The sequence below is a fragment of the Vicugna pacos genome, chromosome 25, assembly GCF_048564905.1.
Source record: "Vicugna pacos chromosome 25, VicPac4, whole genome shotgun sequence".
NCBI classification, from domain to species: domain Eukaryota; kingdom Metazoa; phylum Chordata; class Mammalia; order Artiodactyla; family Camelidae; genus Vicugna; species Vicugna pacos.
Window position 1 is genome coordinate 28,286,084 of NC_133011.1, and position 20,479 is coordinate 28,306,562.

General features: G+C 40.6%; 1 long non-coding RNA gene and 1 other non-coding gene across 2 annotated transcripts; one reads left to right on the top strand and one right to left on the bottom strand.

Moving 5' to 3' along the window:
- Positions 1-1,047: 1,047 nt before the first annotated feature.
- LOC116285389 (uncharacterized) lies at positions 1,048-20,255 on the bottom strand. Its single transcript, XR_012064219.1, has 3 exons — positions 19,976-20,255; positions 17,822-18,012; positions 1,048-1,533 (listed from the first exon to the last, which is right to left on the bottom strand). It is a non-coding gene; the product is annotated as an uncharacterized lncRNA (long non-coding RNA).
- Positions 3,066-3,168, top strand: LOC116285430 (U6 spliceosomal RNA). The gene has a single exon (XR_004195116.1). It is a non-coding gene; the product is annotated as a U6 spliceosomal RNA (small nuclear RNA).
- Positions 20,256-20,479: the final 224 nt, after the last annotated feature.

Genomic DNA, 20,479 nt, shown 5'->3' on the forward strand with positions numbered 1-20,479 from the left:
ATTTAACTTTTACATCAGCCTTGAAGGTAGTTATTTTATCTGCATTGAGAAATTTGAGATCCAAAAAAAGATGAGTCATTAGACCAAGGTCACACAGCTAGTGGCAAGATGGAGACGCTAGCCTGGGTCGGTCTGATCGTAACAGGACCAAGCAGTATATGAACTAGAAGAGAAGTGATTTTTAAAATGTGTTAAAATCTTGAGGTGCTTTGGATGTCTCGGTAAGATCCCTTATTAAATAATAAGAATTTTTTGACTCTTATCACCTCTGCAAATTTGCATCTGGTAAAATTAGATATTTCTTAACCCTTGCTCTAAACCAGTGAAGTCACGCAGACCTATTTTAAACCTGTGTCTGATAAGATGGTAATTTAGATTCTTCTGTCAGTTACAGCCCACCCACCAGTCACGAAGTAGAACAAAATGTGGAGTGATTTAGTGAAGAGGGTTACAAAGATACCTGTGAGATGGGGGTAGCTGCTAAGGATTCGGTTGGTTTCTATCATCCTCAGAATGGCAGGAGCAGAAGCAGCTAGATTTTAAAGGCAAACATCACAGGATAATTGTGGCTTCATAAATAATTGTCACACCAAGGTCCTAGGAAAGTGAACTTCAGAATGACAACTTAGGTCCCAACCATGACCTGTACATCTGCAGAAGCAATTCTTTCTCTTCCCTTCTCGTCTAGTCCCTGTGTGTCTCGGGGTGGGATCATGTGGGAGGAGGTTCTCACATGAACTCATGTCAGTCTGCCCTGAATTTCCACTCTCACTTCTCCCCTGGGATCATGACACTGATTGCAGCTGCTTCTCTTCTAAGCTCTTAGCTTCAGCACCCTCTGGGCTTCTGACAGTAACAAAGTTGTCGCTTCTCTGCATGGGGTCTTCATGGTTCCTGCTTCCAAGGTCTGCCTCCTTTTCATCATCACTTAATGAATTTCTGGATGAATCCATTTATCCAAGACCCCATGGGTCTAAGAGAACCATGCTGGGGTTCTTGGAATTATAAGATGGAGGCAAAGAAAATGAAGCAATGGGTTCCGTCATTTATTTTTATTCACTTGATTGCACCTACTGAAAAGGATTCCATGGCATTTCTGCTTGAGTCCCAAGATTTTGTCACCCTTTGGTTTATATGCACACAGCCACAGAGGCTTGACTGTGATTACTTCCAGGAAAAATTCTCCGTACTGTACCCAGAAGCATTATTTTCTATTCTCTTAGGTTCCATAAAGTCACTTGGCTCCCATACATGGTGAAACAGAAAAGTGACATAGGTTTTAGAATGAGTTTTGACATAAGCAGGACCAGCTTCGTGGGTGTGCAACCTGTGTGGTAGACCGCGGCCCCTACTCAGAGGGGCCTGTGCTTGCTTTAATGCTCTGTGTATGTCTTGAAATTCTGCATAATCTTTTGACTAAAGAGGACTTGCATCTTCGTTTTGAACTGGGCCCTGCCAATTAGGTAGCTGATCCTTCTTTCAAGTTTACGACTGATTATGCTTCTTAACTTCTCTGAACCTCAGTTTTCTCATCTGTAAATCAGAAACAATGTCATCATACACATCTCAAAGTGTTCTTGAGCAGAATCAATCAGATACGATAGCAAATTGGCTAACAAAGATTTTGCCCAGGCACGAACCTCAATAAAGCATAACTTCTTTGCATCTAATCCAGGAGGGAGACATACTTATTAATATCATATTAGGTCAGCACTAAAACATTGGTTATATGTGTGCAGTTTCGCTTTGTGCTGGAGAAGATGATTATTTAGATTTTGCTGTTGTGAGATTAGATTAAATAAGAACGCTCCTTTTTCATGCACAGGTTACTGGTTTGAATCAATGTGCAAAGTGGTGAGGGAAACACTGCAGCAGAGGCAAAGGCCAAGATATCAGTCAGTTCTCATTATGGCCAAGCCAATACCAGGAGAACTCAGACTTCTCAGAGAAGCACTGAGCTTTATCAGCTGTAGTTGCCAGCCAAGGGTAAGGTGAGTGGTCAGAAAAAACTGTAGAGAAGAGTAAAGAATGAAGGAACGAAGGTTTAATGACATCTTAAAAACTTTGTGTCTAGTGCTGATCTAGCTGCTTCGAATGCATTATTTCATTTAATCTTCCTACAAATCCCATGAGGTAGATAACATTAGTAGTATCTTATAGATGAGAAAACTAAGCTCACAGAATATTTACAGTTCTAGAGAACACCCTGGAACTGATAATTGATGTCCGCAGTATTTAAAGACAGACCTAAATGGGGCAATGAAGATTATCTGGTAGCATGAGATTTCATCTCATGATGTAACTCTTAATTTTTTGGTAGGGCTGTGTTAAGAAGGATTCTGAGATTCTCATCTGAACTGGGAGGTATAGAGTGTCTTGCTCAATAACAATGCCGGCCTTGGGCTTTGGAAAAGTAGTGGTTGCAACTTAAGGCAGATATTTACCATCTTTGGTCTCATCTCCTCATTTTACAGAATACATCACGACTAAGAATATACTATAGTTACAATTTATGGTGTGAACTACTGCCTGAACCTGCTTTTAATCCTGAAGTCACTGACGCTTAGAACAAGGCTGTTTCATCAATCAAGCAACTAAATAACCAAAAAAAAAAAAAGCAAAATAAAACAAAAAGGAATAAATTTATTGACATTTCAAGTATTAGTAGGAAAAATATTAGAGCTAAGAGGGTTTTTTTTTTAAGATCCATAAAATCATAATGTAGAGAGTGTTTCCAACTTTAGTATGCATCCATAGCCCTTAGAAGGCTTTTAAAATACAGTTTGCTGGACCCAACCTGCAGAATTTCTGATTCAGTAAGTTTCTGGGGTGGGGCCTGAGAATCTACAATTCTAGAAAGTTCCCTGATGAGGCTGATGCTCTGGTATGGGACTATGCTTTGAGGACTCCATATTAGTAACTTTTCCTTCACCATTGATTCCTTTTAAAATGAAATCAACTATTCAAACATTTAAAAAGTAAATCTGGTAGACTCAGTCTGCCACCCCCATGGGATTTGTTAACAAGTTCTGAAAATTATCTCAGGTTTTAAAAAAACTTAATGGTTGCTTCAGCAGCATATATACTAAAATCAAAACAACACAGGGAAGGCAAGCATGGCCCCTGCACAGGGATGACATGCAGATTCTTGAAGCGTTCCATATTCTTTTGGAATCCCTCGTACACTGTTGATGGGAATGAAAAGTGGTACAGCCACTATGGAAAACAGAAGTGGAGATTCCTCAAAAGTTAAAAATAGAAATACCATGTGATCCAGTAATCCCACTACTGGGTGTGTATCCAAAGGAATTCAAAGTAGGCTCTCAAAGAGTTATTTGCATACTCAAGTTAATATTGAAGCATTATTCACTACAGATAAGAGGTGGAAACAACCCAACTATCCATTGATAGATGAGTGGATAACGAAAACGTGGTGTATACATGCAATGGAATATTATTCAGGTTGAAAAAAATGGAACTGCTGTCACACATGACAGCATGGTTGAACCATAAGGACATTATGCTAAGTGAAGTAAGCCGGTTACCAGAGGATAAACGTTTGCTTCCACTTACATGAAGTATCTAAAGTAGTCAAACTCATAGGAATAGAAAGTAAAATGGTGGTTGCCAGGGGCTGGAACGGCGGGAAATACGGTATTAGGGTATAGAGTTTGTTTTGCAACATGAAAAAGTTCTAGAGATCTATTGCAAAGCAGTGCGAATATATCTAACATTACTGAACTGTACCCTTAAAAATAGTTACAATGGTAAATTTCATATGTGTATTTTGCCATGATTAAAGAAAAATGGCTAATTTAAAGATAATATTTTCCCCAAAAGACACAGCAGTCCTTAGTTGGAGCAGTATCTACAGAGAAGTGGAGAAGCAGGTCTTCGTGGTTACTCAGATGCGAGCTGGGGACTTACCCTGGTTCCAGTGTTAGCAACTTTCCCCCTGCCTATAGATTTCTAACCTCTCATATATGATTCTTTAAAGCACTGGTACTTGTGTCCAATTCAGAGATTCTAATTTGGTCTGTGATGTGGCCTGGATGATAGGATTTTTGAAAGATCCTCAGATGGTTTGAATTGTAGCCAGAGCTCTAAAGCATTGCTTGGATCAATGATTCATAAATTACGAAAGGTTTAAAAGGATCTCTTTGAAAGTTTGTCCAACTATATATGCTCAGTACTCCTCCATCCTCTTCCTCACAGCCCCAGGTAATTCTGATTATCACCTTCCTCCCCAACCAGTTGGAGAAATATAGCATTAGATGATTTCTGATACCTCTTTCAGATAAAATATGTCGATGATTACTCTTTTCTATGGGAGATTCTTCTGCTCAGCGGACTGGGCTGGATCTTATTTAAAGACATTGCTTTTTTTTTTGAACTTTAGTTATAGGGAATTGAGTTCGTCATCAGCAGGGTTTGCACGTGGCCAAAGTTTCTATTGCTGTTAGTGGGACAGTCTTAGTTTCGGCTGTGTGTGTACACAAAGCCCTCCTATCCTTTTAAATCCCCCTCAGTCACACTTCACAGTTAAAACATAGCATTTCGGCGTAAATTCAAACTGCTGAACTACAACAAAATTCCAGTTTTTTGCTTATGCATTGTTTGGCAGGCTATGAATAATTTAGAAGATGATCTGAAGAACAAAGGGCTAAAATTTCATTGCGTTAACGTTCACATGGAGGGATTAGGCCCTACCAAGGGTGATTTTCCTTGACTCCCTAAAAACCAGTGGTAGCAAATCAGAGGATGCCCAGGCAATCCTAAGGAATCGTGGCTGAATTATCAGGGTGCGCACATTACCAGAGAATCCCAAATGGAAACAACGCCTCACATATTCAGCCATTTGTAAGCCAGTTTAGATACCCATGAAATCAGAAATCTGGCAGCACAGGAAACGGGACTTGCCAACTTACTGCTGTTTAATATTAATTAAACTTAACATAACTCAGTTATCTGTTTCTCAGATATTCCCAGGCAGAATGCCAGAGAAAAAGAAATAAAATTGCATTCATAATATGTGTATATTTAATTTATATAATCATAAATGTTTTCATAATTATATAATGTGAATTATCATATAGTCTAGATTTCCAAATACTTGTAGAATAACTGAATAGGAGGAATGGATAAGACAAATTAATCATTTCCATGAAATAATTGCCTGGGAAAGTTAACATGAGAATACACTGACACAGGTGTTATCCATACAAATACACATTCTTAGTATACTGTGAAGAGGGCTAATACTGCCATGTGCCCTGCACAGCAAGCATTCAGGAGTGAGAGCAATTAAAACTACCTAGAATTTTATGAGAAGACATCATGAGGGAGTGACTACCCAGCTGTGTTTTAAAACATGTCTAAGAGTGACCAGTGGCATTACTGTGGTGGCATTACCTTGGAAAGGTATCCAGTAACCCATGAAGGACAAAAGAGGATAGCAATCTTGGTGAATATTCACTGCATCCAAACTCTGATGTCTTTCCCTTTGTGAAGATGATTATTTATATAGTGGAACTATCATTGGCTTTTCCTCATCTGGTATAAGCATGCAATATTTAACGCAGGGCAAGAAACATCCAATTTCCATTGAGCAACCCAATTTATATTACAGTTAGTCTTTGGACTATTTAGATGTTAAGCGTTATTGAAATGTATAAAATGAAACAACACGGTTCTACTGTACAGCACAGGGAAATATATTCAATACCTTGTAATAGCCTATAACGAAAAAGAATATGAAAAGGAATATATACATATATATGTATAAATGAATAACTATGCTGTATACCAGTAATTAACACAAAATTGTAAATCAACTATACTTCAATAAATATAAATAAATAGATTTAAAAAAACAGAAATGTATAAAATTAAATTATCATTCCCAGAATCAGAGCTAATGTAGCAGACACTGACACTGGTTGTACATATAGGGAGGAGTAGAAGAAATCAGGGATAAAGGGGCAGAGAACCCAAGTTCAGAGTCCCAGTCATGCCCTGGAATTTACTCCACAGAGCTCAGGTTTCATTAGATATAAAGTAAGGATAAATCTGTACTCCCCAAGCCGAGGTTGTAAATAAATTCAGTGTTGGCAGGGGTGGGGGGGCTTTGAAAACATACATATTCTCAAGACCTAGTCCCTGAATTATGTGTCAAGTAAGGCCTAAGAATGTGCATGTGTGAAAACATCCCAGGAAAGATGGCTGCTTCCAATCAAGATAGAATAACAGGGACTATGTTAACTGTCCTGCAGCATCAGCTGAGGAACTGGACACAACATATGAAACAATGATTAAGACACTGGGCATCAGACAACAAAAGCCAATAATCCTTGAGAGATAGGAACAAATAAGGTGAGTCCTGCAATTATCCCAGGTTACTGCCTTGAGAGAATTTCCAGGTTGTGCTGCTGGCAGGAGAGACCCAGGCTGAGTCTGTTGGTCTCCCTGTGTTGGGGAAATGAACTTGGGAGTCCAAGGAAGTCAAAGCGGCTACAGTTTGTAGAGTAGAGAGCTGGAGAGAAAAAGAACATACAGAGAGAACTCCAAAACACTGCTGAGGGTGACGTCTTTACTCTTCAGCTGAGTTCTGACCAGTATATGCAAGTGAGAAAACTGCGCACGGCCAGAGAAAAATGCAACATCAATTCCTGATGAACACGCTCGGCAAACTAGGAAAAAAAGGGAACTTAACCTAGTAAAGAGCATCTATGAAAAAAAAATCTTACAGTTAACATTATACTTACTGGTGAAAGAATTATTTCCCCTTAAGATCAGAACCAAGACAGGGACATCTGTTCTTACCATGTCTAGTCAACATGTACTGGAGGTGCTAGCTGGTGCATTTAGGCAAGAAAAATAAAAATAATTGCATCCGGGTTGGAAAGGATGAAGCGAACTTGCCTTTACTTGTAGGTGGCCTTATGGTCTATGGAGAAAGCTTGATGGAATTTACCAGAAAGCTACTAGAACCAATAGATGAGTTTAGCGAAGTTTCAGGATACAAGATTAACAGACAAAACTAAATTGCGTTTTAATATATTAGCAATTAATATTTGGAAATTGCAATAAATGTCATTTATAATAGCATAAAAATTGGAAATACTTAGGGATAAATCTAACAAAAGATGGATAAAACCTGTACATTAAAAACTATAAAATATTTCTGAGACAAATTAAAGACCTAAATAAATGGAGAGCTATACCTTGCCTATGGGTTGGAAGATTCAATACTGTTAGGATGTCAGTTACCCTCAAGTTGATATAAAGATTAAACACAATTCCAGTCAAAATTCCAGCAGGCTTTTTGGTAGAAATTAGCAAGCTGGTTTTAAGGTTCACAAAACTAACGCAAAAGATCTCAAATAGCCAACAGTAACAATAACCACAAATTCTGGAAATGAAAAGCAAAGTCAGAAGGCTAACACTACCTGATAGGTAACAAAAACTTGGCTAGCTCAAAATTATATCCTGCATCAGACAATTAGGAATATCCTGCAACTATATTAAATCATTGTTTTCCTATTTAGTAAATGACTGGTTTGATGAGCTAAACGATATGCTGGAGATGTATGAGTTACAGCTTATTTGCCAAATTATATCCAGGAAGAGAGGAAATATGAAGTATAGGGCGCTAGAGTCGGGGTCAAACAACTTGTGTTCTAACAGAACTCATATTTATTAATGCATACAGGTGGAGAAGGAGTATTTACCTGCTTTCCCTTATTCTTTGTGAGGATTAAAGCATCTAATATTTTTTTTAACATTTTTTATTGATTTATAATCATTTTACAATGTGTCAAATTCCAGTGTTCAGCACAATTTTTCAGTCATTCATGGACATATACACACTCATTGTCACATTTTAAAAGGACAAAACACTATGCAATTTTGAAATTGTTAGCATGTGAATATAGATCTTTCATAATGTGTATTTGGAGCTCCCAAGGGATGCGGAGTATCTGATTATTGTCCATTTTGGGGGAAAAGAGCCCAAAAGATGGGGGATAAAATCAAACCCTAGACCACCTATAGGATGCAAAAGCTAGGTGCTCAACCCCACATCTTGTGGGTTTAGACATTAATTTAGAGGAGCAGCATGTGGGTAATATGGACGTATAATACAGGTATATACCAGTGAATACAATTAAACAAGACTTGTGTAGCACTTCTACTAGCCCAGTAGATATCAGGCTTTACTGGTGAGTGGTGAGGATTAAATGAGACAAAGCACATGCAAAGTATGCCACTTAACTTAAGAATTTTATAATGTTAATCAGAAATATACATGGCTTTCAAAAAACCCCACAAAACAATGTTAGAATTTAGGAGAGTAAAAGCATTCCTTTCTGTGAGGGATAAAGTACGCCAAGCAATGTGTTCCGTTTCCATTATTGCCATGGTTACCTGGAAGCTCAGAACCAATTATGAAACACAGTTCTAACAATTCTAAAATTCCCATCAACTTTTTATCTAATTTATCTTTCCTTTGATGGTAGTTTTCTGTTTCAGTTAACTTTCTCATACACTGCCTACTGCTTTTTGGAAAGAGGGAGAGAGCAGGAAAATGAATGAATGAATGAACGAATAAACTATATATATGTATATACATAACTTTTCAAATTCATTCAGTAAACACATATGAACTACTGAGGCCGACTCTGTGTAAACCCTGCCTGATAGTAAACTAGCTTCATTATATTATAATTAAATCCCAGCATCTGTGAGTGTGTGTATATGCCTATCTTGTGCGTCTGTGTGTACCTCGATTCTGTTGAATCTCATTCTTTAGGGACTTTGAGTTAAAGGAAAATCCACCCTTTTTTGGTGAAGGAGGATGAGGCGTTAGTTAATTAAATTCCCTGTAGGCATCTTTCGTGATGCAGTAATACTAAATCCAGAGATAAGTTGTCTTGGCAACTGCTTTGGTGACTGTTACCAGCCTGCTTTTTAGGCTTGTGGATAAAGATGTTTGAGAATGTAAATCACCAGCTGAGGTCTAACAGATTTTATCCTCGGTCTTCCCAGGGAAGCTGGACACTAATTGATAATACTGTACACTTTCATTTACGTTTGAATAATAAAGCAAAGTTCATAGCTCAGTCCTTGGACGATTACATATATTATTCATGCTTTCAAAGTGTAATAAAGATCCATACTTAATATCAGCTTTCCAATTAAACTTTATAACCAAGCTTGGTGATGGTTATAGTTTTTGGCAGAGATTTTTAATTTTCTTCAAGTGCTTTCTTGGGATTCACAATGCAGTTTGAAGCATAAACATGTTTAGGTTGGGAGAATGGGAGGGGCAGGAGTAACACACATGCACATGATGACAGCTATATGCAAAAATCTTCCAGGTGACGAATCTTGCAAAAACTGACGGCAGCCCTATTTTTCACAATAATTTCTTTTTAATTAAAAAAATCCTTTCAAGGCTCCACGTGCACTGGAGGAATTGGCTAGTGAGTAAATTTGTTAACTATCATTCTTTTTGGCTAGCTAACAGGCACTGATGTCCTTTCTAAGCACTAAAATAATATACGCCCATAAAACCATTTTTACTAGATAATAAACTAATCCTCACTTGGAGAGGCTTTACATTGAATACTTTACTTGATAGAAACCTAGGGTATTAAACAATTGTGTAGAGTTGAAAGGGGCCTAAGATCATTTGGTCCAACCTCTTTCCTTGACGGAAGATGACACTGAAATTCACAGAAACCATTAATGTGCTGAGCCTGTCGTAACTACAGTCATCGCCAAGGCAGTAGAGAAGGTTCTGTTCTTGTGGCTTTCCCTGTGCTTATGTCTGGCTAAAATAACCCTTTTAATGATATTTTTTCCTCATCATAGAGGCTGCATGGTATGATTTAAAAGTCTGGGCTTCTGAGTACATAGATCTGGGTTCAAATTCAGATTACTTAGCTGCTTTTTTCTTTTTTCCTAATCTCACCTCCACAATCTTGATTCTCTCATAATTCTTACAGTCAGGTAGCAGCCTCTCCAGCTACAGAATACATGGAGGGGTTCTTTAATCTGGAAGTTATAAAGATGACGAAGGAAATTTAGGAGAGGCTGATCCATCTCTGCCATGAGAACTTCACAGAGTGTACAACACGAGGTGAGAATCAGTTAGTTCTGCAGAACAAAGCACGTTTCAATATCAGTCTCCCTTTGGTGCCCACTGGCAAACGGTTCTCATTTGGGGTTGTTAAGGAAGAGGACTCTGGCTTGCCATGTCTGAGTCTTTCTCTGTGACCTAGCCTGTCCTTTTCCCAAACAGGTTAGTCTGCAGCAAAATACCTGCTTCTTGGTTCCTTATATGTCATAGCCAAGAAAGACTGCAAGATACGGTAGCTCTCTCTCTAGCACTATGTGCTCAGCTCTTTTTTTTTTTTTTTAAGCCCATCACTTCTGAAGCAGGTGATAAGGTCTTCTGTACGAGTCACTGTCAAATAGAAAATTTTTCTGGTGATGAAAATGTTCGGTCTACACTGACCAATATGGTAGCCACTAACATCATGGAGCTACTAAGCACTTGAAATAGGACTAAAGTGATGGAATAGCTGAATATTTTATTTTACTTAATTGAATTAATTTAAAATTTAAATTTAAATAGCCACATGTGCGTAGAGGCTGCCATATTGGACAGGCTGGTCTAGAGGATGGATGAGTAGGCACTGGGAGCCTGTCTGTCTGTCTTCCTTCTCTTTCCTCCTTTTCTTCCCACTTTCCTCAGTTCCTTCTACTTCAGGGTTTTTTCTCTGTACATGATAAAGTAACTCAAGCCGAGTAGAGCTTCTTCTAAGGAAACATACTTGCTTTTTAATAGATTCCTTTTGGGGACAACCTTTAAACTGGAGAAAAATAAGTATGTTAGACTTCATAGCATCCTGGTAGGGAAGTCTTTGAGGTTAAGGAGGTTTGTGGTTATCCTGTGCTCTTCAAACTACCTCATATAGGTAAGTATCCAGTCTGCCAGTTTGGAACAGAAGGCATCGTTGAGCATCTTTTGTGTTGCTGACCTTGACATTTCCTGATATGCTGTAGCAATGTCTTATCCCCTTTATAATAACCCTTCATAGAATTTAATACCAATAAATTTCACTGATCTGGGTAATTAAGTCTAGACTTTATTCTTAAAACAGGTAATAATTTCATTTTTAAGGACTTTGCTCATATATCTCTAGTCCCCCCATCCCCATGCGTTGTGTAAGCAGAGATAATGCTCATGTCACAACAGTTTCTTTATATTTTGTGTTCATTCATTGCATGAACATCATGCTTCCTTCATTCTACTAAGTCCTGGAGGGGAAAAAATGGAATATGATGGATACAAGCATTTATATCCTAAGATGGAAGGCAGACATAGCCCTTAGGAAGATTTCCTAGTTTAAGCAGAAATTTCCCTTTCCAGTATCCAGTGTCTAGTGTCCGGCTTGGAGATGTTTGGGGAAATCTTTGTCTCTCAGCTTCTGAAGTCAACAGTGATTTCTGAGTGCCTGGCCTCTGGTCACTGAAGCCCAGCTTCTTTCTGGATACCAGCTGACTCATGACCCAGTCAGGCAGAAACCGAAGAGCAGAGCCTTCTTGGCAGCTGAGTACAGGGCTGCCTTCTAAAGCTGTTGTTCCAATAAATTACTTCCTAAAACTGGATCCAAATGTGAAATTCAACCTACTATGACAATTGCTCTGATCCATTTAGCAAAGTTCTCAACTCCCCTGAGATCCTTAAAATATCCCTTGCATTTTTTTTTCTAATGATGTGAATGGTTTGTTTTTGAACCCTTATTAAACCCTGGACATCTGGAGTGGTGCAGCACCAAAAGAATTTGTATCCCTCTCATTAGCAATCTGATCAATGAGCCAAACATTCTAAGAAAATCATGGGATGAGGAAAATATTTTGGTGCTTCCTGTTTCAGGACCTCTGTCTGGGTACAGTCTTTCATATAACAGCAGTGAGAGTTATTAGTAAGTTGCCATTATAACTCTTTCTTGTAGATGAGGAAATGGAAGCTTAGGGTGTTAAAGAACATTCTGTAAGATTTCGCCTGTCTTTGTGGTAGAGCTGACACACAACCCCAGGTCTGTGTGTCCCCCGATTCAGCTCTTGCCACTTCTCATATATTTAGTGTGCTTGAAAAATCAGGCTGGTGTGAAGTAGGCAATTCATACTTCATATTTAGACCCCAGGTATCTTTACCGGTGAGTCTTATCTATTCATTACAGCAGGGCTGACAAGACTTGAAAATACAGATGTTTGCCTGAATCAGTTTATGTCTTTGAAAAAAAATGCATTTCTTTAACAGTATTACAAAGTATAATTTTTCATGAAGTAAAAATTCCTATCATCCAGTTGGTCCTCATTGTGAAGTTTTTGGGTTATTTTTAATGTGTAGATTATGTGAGTCTTGTTTCCCACAAACACATACTTTAGTCCAGTCTTGAAATCTGGCTTTTGTCCCTGAATTTTTCCTTCTAGGACAAAAAGAAATCTCATTTTCCGAAGCTGTTGATTTAAAAAGTTGCTTCCCAGTTTGGATTCATTTAGGAATTTGCCCTGCAATGTTGACAAAGACAACTCCTGGGGCCTCAGTCCCTTCACCTGTGAAATGGGAACTATGGCCACATTACTGTTCTACTTCTTTTTTTTTCTCATGGAAGCAAAGAGTTATAGTGGGTTTGACAGAACCAGTACTTTTCCCCTGGAAATGAAGCCTGGTTTCTTATTGAGTACACTGTTCTCTCCTGACCTCTGTCACTTGCTATTCAACAGTGACGGATAAATTACCTGCTCTCGTAACCTATATATCATGCCTGGTGTTAATATCTACAGCATTCTCTTCACCATGGATCATCCAGAACCCTCTCTCCCTTATCTCATGTTCCAGAAATATCAGAAGATATACCACTAGGATTTGCAGGTCATTTGAGGAGAGAAACCTTTGAAAGTCTCAGATGAGCCAGCTTTCATAAAGTTGCTATAAGGGTCAGTGCAGAGCGACCACAAGGGGGCAGCCTCCTAGGATATTAAGGCCAAGCAGAAGTCCTGAGCAATTTCTTTGGTGGTTGACCTTGCATTCATAGCTCAGCCACAGCGAGGTCAAGTGTCTGCCAAGGTGATAGCTGCCGAGAAGTCCCTCAGCCAACAGTCTAGAAAACCACTTCTTGACAGTGTTTTCTAAAAAGCGGTAATGACACCGCTCTTCCATTTTAGAATGCTGTAGGATTTTAGAACGCTTTATTGCACTCAAGGATCTAAATCCTACAGTGGTTAAAAAAGGGAAGGTGATGTCTTCCTTAGATTTTCTTACTGTTTAAAGTCATTGTTTCTCAACCTTCACCGTACATTAGACTATCCTGGAGAACTTTTAAATGTGTGGGGCAGAGTCCCAGAGACTGATTTTTAAAGGCACCCCAGTAATTCTAAAGTGCACTCAGAGTTGGGAACCATCTTTTTGGGTCTTCTCAATTTATTCATTCATTCACTCACCACTTACTGAATACTTTCTCATGTCAGCTTTGAGCAAGGTGACATAAAGTGAGATTCTATAATTGCCCTCAAAGGCCATGCCAGTTAGCAATTCAGTTCCATGGAACTCAATTCAGCAAACATGTGTCAGGTCCCTACTGTGTGACAGGTACTTGCTGGATATGGAGGAGGCTGAGAAGACAGCGGTTCCTGCTGCCTGGCATTTGCGTTCAAGTGGGCAGTGTGTACAAGTAATTATGAGAGACGGAATTTGGTATTATTAACATCTTACCTTTCTGTGACATTTCTCAGTAACACAAAGCATTTTCACCAACCCATATAACTTGAAGTTCGCTCAGTAATTCTTGAGACTGGTACACAGCCAGCTCTCGTTATAGGAAGTTCAAAGAGGAGACTGATGTGCTTTGCCAATGAGAAGCAGAGTGAGTCCTGACACCCGCATCTGTGGACTCTGTGGTCAGTGCTCATTGCCTCATTCCATGCGGTGTTGGGGGGCTCAGGAAAGAGTGTTGATTTTGACTGCAAGAGTTTTTGTCCAAGGGTGTATTTGTACATGAGTCTTGTGAATTTTACTTCCTGCAGAGTGAACAGGGGGCCGTTTCTGTGCACACATTTTCTGGGCTTCTTCCTCCACCCAGGCAGAGGCCTCTTCTGAGTCTGTCTTCATGCTCACGTCCTTTTTATAAATGATCTCCTACTTTTGTCAAATTTCTGATCTGTACAATTGTTCTGGATGTCTATAGTCTTGAAGGGAAAACTGAAAATACTTTGTTCCATCAGCAGATCTGCTTGTCACAAGCTTCTGTCAATCACAGAAAGATCTAATTAGGGGACTGTAAATTGGTCCAAACGTATATAAAGGAGAAGCCAGACAAGTCTCACTTTCAGAGATCTCCATTCTGTCAGCTAATAAAGTGTTAAGCCAAATGCCATCTGGATTGGGGCTGGCACATAAGGTGATTAATGATGAATGTGTGTTAGGAATTCACCTTATGGCTGACTTGGAGAGTTGACTCTTAAAGGAGTAAGATGTAGGTGAATATCTTCCTTATGTGCAGAAACAAAATGATATTAGCATCCTTCAGGGTCAGTAAACATAGCAAGATATTCCTGGGTCATTGTTTTATTTTCCCGTGATAGTAAAGAATCCACTAAGTGGATTCCCAAAGGACCCATGGCCTTTTCATTGCACAGAAGACTTTGTTACTGAAAATTCCACTGTGAGACTGTGGAATTATCTATCCTTTCCTTAAAGGCTTGGCACTGTTAAGACTGTCCAGATTTAGGTGCCAGTGCCTAAGAGAAACACTGAGAAACTGGAGTACATTCAGGAGAAGACATTCATATGATGAGGAATCTGAACATCATTTTAGAGAAGAACAGTTGATGAGCTGCAAAGTTTTAGGCTGAAGAAGCAAAGACCGGCAACACAAATGGAAGCATGAGAAATCTTTGACTATGCAGACATCTGTCTGTGGACGTGGGGTTGTGGTCACTCTCTCTAGCTCCAGAGACAAGGACAAATGACCAGAGGTGAAAGTGATAAGGGGAGCACATTTCAAATTACCCTGATATGGAAGAACATTGAAATTATTAAGCAGTGGTAGCAGTTGCTTCATAAACCCCCTCTTTTCAGGGATATTGTAAAACATTATGTTAGGAATGTGGAAATAGGGATTTTTCAGTTGGTTGAGAAGTTGGTTTTAGTGAACATTTCTGGGAATGTTTAACAGTTCTGGATATCCACCTGAAGTTTAATCCTCACATCTCTAATTATGCTTATCATGGTGTCTATGTCATTGAACTTCACCCTCTTAGGTGGGGGAAGACAGTTCACTGATGTCAGAAATTAGCCATGAAGGTAAAGTGGACAGATAATCCACTGCCCACACTTCTAGGCACATAGAACACTCTACTGTGTGTGACTGTTAAGTGAACATATGAGCACAAGTTAGGCTACCAGTTAGGACTAAAGAGTGAGGACTCTGGGAGAGCTGCCCCAGTTCACAACTATGGGCAGGACCGATATGGACCCTCAGGGAAAGGAGGTGCTGGGACTAAGAGCTGTGGGGTGCTGAGTACCAGCGCACAGTCCTAGTCACGGCTCCTGCCATCTGGAAGCTCCCCACTGAGAAAAGATGCTCCTCCCTTGGACTTCCATCGCAGTATGTTTGCAAGTTTCACTTAAAGGACCAGAGACTCAAAAGTGCGAGTGGACGTGTGGGAAAGACCTATCGAGTGGGAAAGGGGTTACACTTACTCTGCCCAGTTCCAGAGAAAGGACAATGACCCAAGGTGGGATGGACATTTCAAGGGGACCGGGTTTCAGTGTCATCACTAGGAGGGAGAACTTTAAAGCTATTGAACAATGGAAGCAGCCGCTTCACAAAACTTAATGGTTTGTAGAGATGTTTAAAGACAGGTTGTCACTTCATGGAAGAGGGTTCATCATTTGTTCAGCATTGAGGTGAGAATTTAGATTAAATGAATCCTTACATTGAGTAGGAAGTTGGATAACATGTATTTTCCTGAGACTTCAAGAACTGCAATATACTTTGTTGCTTCATTCAACATGACCCAGATAAGAAAAGTCTCCCAGTCCACACGTATCTAAGGATCCTCACTCTATTGTCTGTACCCGAAGGCACTGTCCATACTATTGCATCGGCTGAGAGCAGGGACTATGTGTTTTATTTACGTCTGAGTCTCCAGAGCATAAGACACTGCCTTCTATAGAGTAGTGTGCAATACATGTTTGTTGAGTGAATATCAAATTAATTTTGTTGATTTTAGGATTTGCACATGGACTGAATTCCTTTTGTGTACTAAGTATGCCTACTTGGAATAAATGTCACTAGCTATTATTTCTCAAGCTCCATTTGATTGTCCAGGTGCTAGGCCTGATACCTTACACGCATTGTCTCATTCAAACCCAACAGACAAATCCATTAAAAAGATCAAGCAGATGTGCTCATCACACTGTTTTTACAAATGAAGAAACTAAGGCACATAGAGATTAAATCGCTCCCCCATGGTTCCAGAGAGAGTAATTAGATGGCGCAGGATTGAAATTTAGGTTGTAGGATGTCAAAGCCAGCACAGTTCATCAGCGCACTAGACTTGAGTGAGGGAGTGATCATTAACAACCATTAATAGGGCCGTATGTGTTTAAAACTTGGCTGATAATTATTGAGTGCTTTCAACACACCGGCCCTAAGTATCTGCTCACTTAATCCTCTTAGCAGCCTCATAATGTAGGTACTAATATTGTGCTCATTGTATAGACAAGGCACAGGGTGCAGAATTTTTGGATCTAGGTTTATCAAACCCTAAAGCTTATCCTCTCAAGATTGTGTGGTCTTATTTCTTCTTTTGTGATACTGGAAGGAAAAATAATAGATCCCCTTCCATGAAGTGTATGTGTTGTTCTAAGAAAACTGTAGTTGGTTTGACCTCAAACTTGATCTCAACTCACCACATGCTTTGTTAGGATAGTAGTATTTCAAAATGTCCTTCCTGTTTGCACACTGGCCACCGCGTAGGTAAAGGTTTAGAGGCAGCTTAGAAGGTGGCAAAGAAACTCATCATAAAGGTAGTGATAGTAGAAAAAACTGAGAATTCAGCATCAGGTAGAGATGATTGCAGGGCTGGTTCACCATTTTACTGGCTATGGGATCTTGGAGACACTTAACCTCTCCATACCTTAGTTTCATCTTCTGTAAAGTGAGGATGATAATTATGTCTACTTCGTAGTGTTGCTATAAAGGTTAAAGGCTAACACCCGTGAAGCACTGGATTCCGTGCCTGACTCATGCTGCTGTTGCCTCTCCTCCCCAATCCTCAGCCTCCTGTCTTCCTTCTTTTCCCTTCCATGTCGCTCTTTCTGTGCCTCTTCATTCTCCCCTTTCTTCTTCTCCGTCATCTAATTGTTATTCACAGATTTTTAATGGGGATTAAATTCGTGCATATGGGATATAATTTGGTCCTTTTTTCATATTTTCACCTAATCAAAACCAGTCATATTCCAAAAATAACTCTAGACCTTGTAGTTGGGTTGAAACCAAAAGTTGTGAACCGTGTTCTCATTAAAGCAAGTGTGGCTTTATGGAAGGAGGCATAGCTGTCTCTCCCTTCCTCCTTTTGAGACCAAATGCCCTCCTGCTGGGAGAAAGGGACAGGGCTGACATGTGCAGGAGTGTAACACGTCTGCCTGAGACCGCAGCTCAGAGGGGGACGTTCTCAGGAGCAGCCAGGGTGTGAGACTCGGCAGGGGACCAGGAGGAAGCCCAGAACTCACCGCACTAACCTGGATGTCACCCGGCAAGCCAGACACTCGTTAAGGAAAAAGTCCCTCTCCCCTTGCCTGGGGATCCCTCCTGGATGCTTTTAGGTTGAGATCTTCAAACTGTCCTTTAGAGACGCTGAGCAGAAAGAAGATTTGCCATTTCATTTCTGGGCCATTGTTTCTCTCTCCGTGAGGCCCAGCGCTGCCTCCTCCTGGGGTGTTGTGGGGAAGATTAATGAGCTAATATTGGTAAAGGGCCTTTGATGATGACTGCTAAGTGTCTGCACCATGTAATTGCTATTTTCCCCAAGAAAATGTTCATATTGTTACTAATTAGGCATTGTCGAAGCACCTCATGCCCCATTATTTTACAGTTGTCATGCAATTAACTGGCATCAGGACCATTTCAAGTGACATTTATTGCCCATTTCCCTGGTTTAATTTTTGGAAATTTTATGGGAAGCCTGGGCATTGTTTCTTATTCACTGTAACTTAAATAATTAACGTAAATATGGCTTTGGGTGGTGATATTGTCAACTGAGGGTTTTTTAGAGGTTTTAATTAAGAAAACTGAACTTTATGTAGGAAAGCTTTTTATAGTGCCTGAGCCCTTAGGCACGTCCTCCCTGTGCGTCTGTGGCTCATACCTGGGTGTCTGCATGTGTGAAGGCATGTGTGTGTGTGGTTAACATGTGTGCATGTGCAAATGGATGAGTTTTGGAACCAATAGTGTCATATGAGATACTGGGACAAGAGCAAAGTCCTTCTTTGGCTTCACCTTCTCTAAGGCACGGACTAGAGATGCTGATTAATTAACTTTGCTCCATATTCTTACTACAACCTAGAGATTTGCATTGGCTTAGATCAAGCATCATTTGTTAAATGTCTACTGTGTCTTCCAGTATTGGACTAGATGCAATTTAAGCTTTGTAACAAGTCAATGAGGTTTCTCCCATTGATGAAATGAAGGTTCAGAGAGGTTAAGTAAGGTGTCCAGTGTCACACAGCTAGTAATAGATGAAGACAGGATTAAACCCAAGTCTGCCAGACTCTGGAGCTGAGGCTCCTTCCACTCTCTCGCAAGAACAGAATTGCTGAGCTTTCTCTCTGGCAGTGAGTCTGGGCACTCCAAAGGCCAACTCATGCCTTCTCCAGAGCCTTGCAGGATGCCCTGTCTCAGTGCACCTTCTCTCCTGGATCTGTTTTTACTTTCTATCCTTCTCATAGTCTGACTTTTATTTTAGCCGTGTACCAGCTGGGAGGACAATATAATATGACGGTTAGGAAAGCCCTGGCTTTGGAGACACCTGGAAGGTCTTCTCACTCTGCCTCTTCCCCTCTGGGTCATCTTAGACTAGGGGCAGCACCTAAGCTTCGTATTGTCAGTGTGAAGATGAAAGGAGAGTGAGTATGAAGAGTGCGTAGAAGGCCTCATGGCACAGAGAAAGCACCCAATCCCCAGTGGTTGGATGGATGGGTGTATTGGGGCTCAAGGTCACCTCCAAATAGGCCACAGTGGCGTGTTGATTACTTTGAATGGAAGTTGATCGAGAAACAGCCTCTGTCTCCCTGAAAGGCAGGAAATACACCTCTCACATGACAGGTGCACTCCCTGCATCTGGAGGAAGGAGGACACCCTTATCGGCAGGGACAGAGTTCGGAGCCGAGCAGCCTGTATAAACAAGCCTCGTCCCTTCTTTAATTTACTCCCCCAAGCCCAAACTCTGTTTAGAGTCTTCCCTAATCCAGCACCCAAAACCTAAGTTTCTTTGTTCTGTCAGTTCCTCACAGACTTATTGTTTCTTTGTCTAAAAATGATAAAAGCTGCCTGCTTGGACCACGTCTTAGGTCCATTTCTATGGAAGCGCCACGCATGTGAACTAAAGTTTGTTGCTTTTCTCCTGCTCATCCGTATTGTGTCAGTTTTATTACTGGTCCTGCCACAAGAACTCAGGAAGGCTAGAACGGGAAATTCCCTCTTCCCCAATGGATGTATGGATATATGGATTTTCTTTAAAAGTACGAATAAATGAAACCCCCATGAGGCTTCTTCCTGTGGCAGGGCTGGTCCAGGCATCCACTCTGTCCCCCTCTCTGACCCTGTCTGTGGGAAAAGGCAGGGCTGAACTCTGACCACCTCTCTCCCCACCTTTTTAAAAAAATACTTGCTCTTACCTGCCTGGGTGTCCTCAGGGTCTGTGTGCCTCCAACAGGCACAGACGATTCCCACGGTTCCTTCTAACTGAAGTGAGAACAGGCTGGCAGGGCACTTGGTTAAAATAACCATTCCACACGGTGGGGGAGAAAGGTATCACTCAGAATGAATGGCTGAGTTAGGATTAAATTGTCACTCTGGGGCATATACCAAAGGGTGGGTGGTGCTGGAAACATCACCTCTGTTACCTTAGCATCCACTGACATCACAGTTCCCTCCCGTACAGTGGCATAAACAGAGGCTCACGGCGATGGTGCAACTTGCTGGAGGTGACCCGACTACAAAGCCTCGGCTGAGTCCAGACATCTAGTTTCACACAGATTAGAGGCTGCCTGGGCCTCAGAGATGGCAAGTTAGTGCTTACCTCGTGGATGATGCCACTGGGTGGTGTCTGAGTCCCTGCCGGCGGCAGTGAGGTTCCTGGTCTGGGTGGCTTGGTGAGGGCCTCTACTGGCTGAATTTTG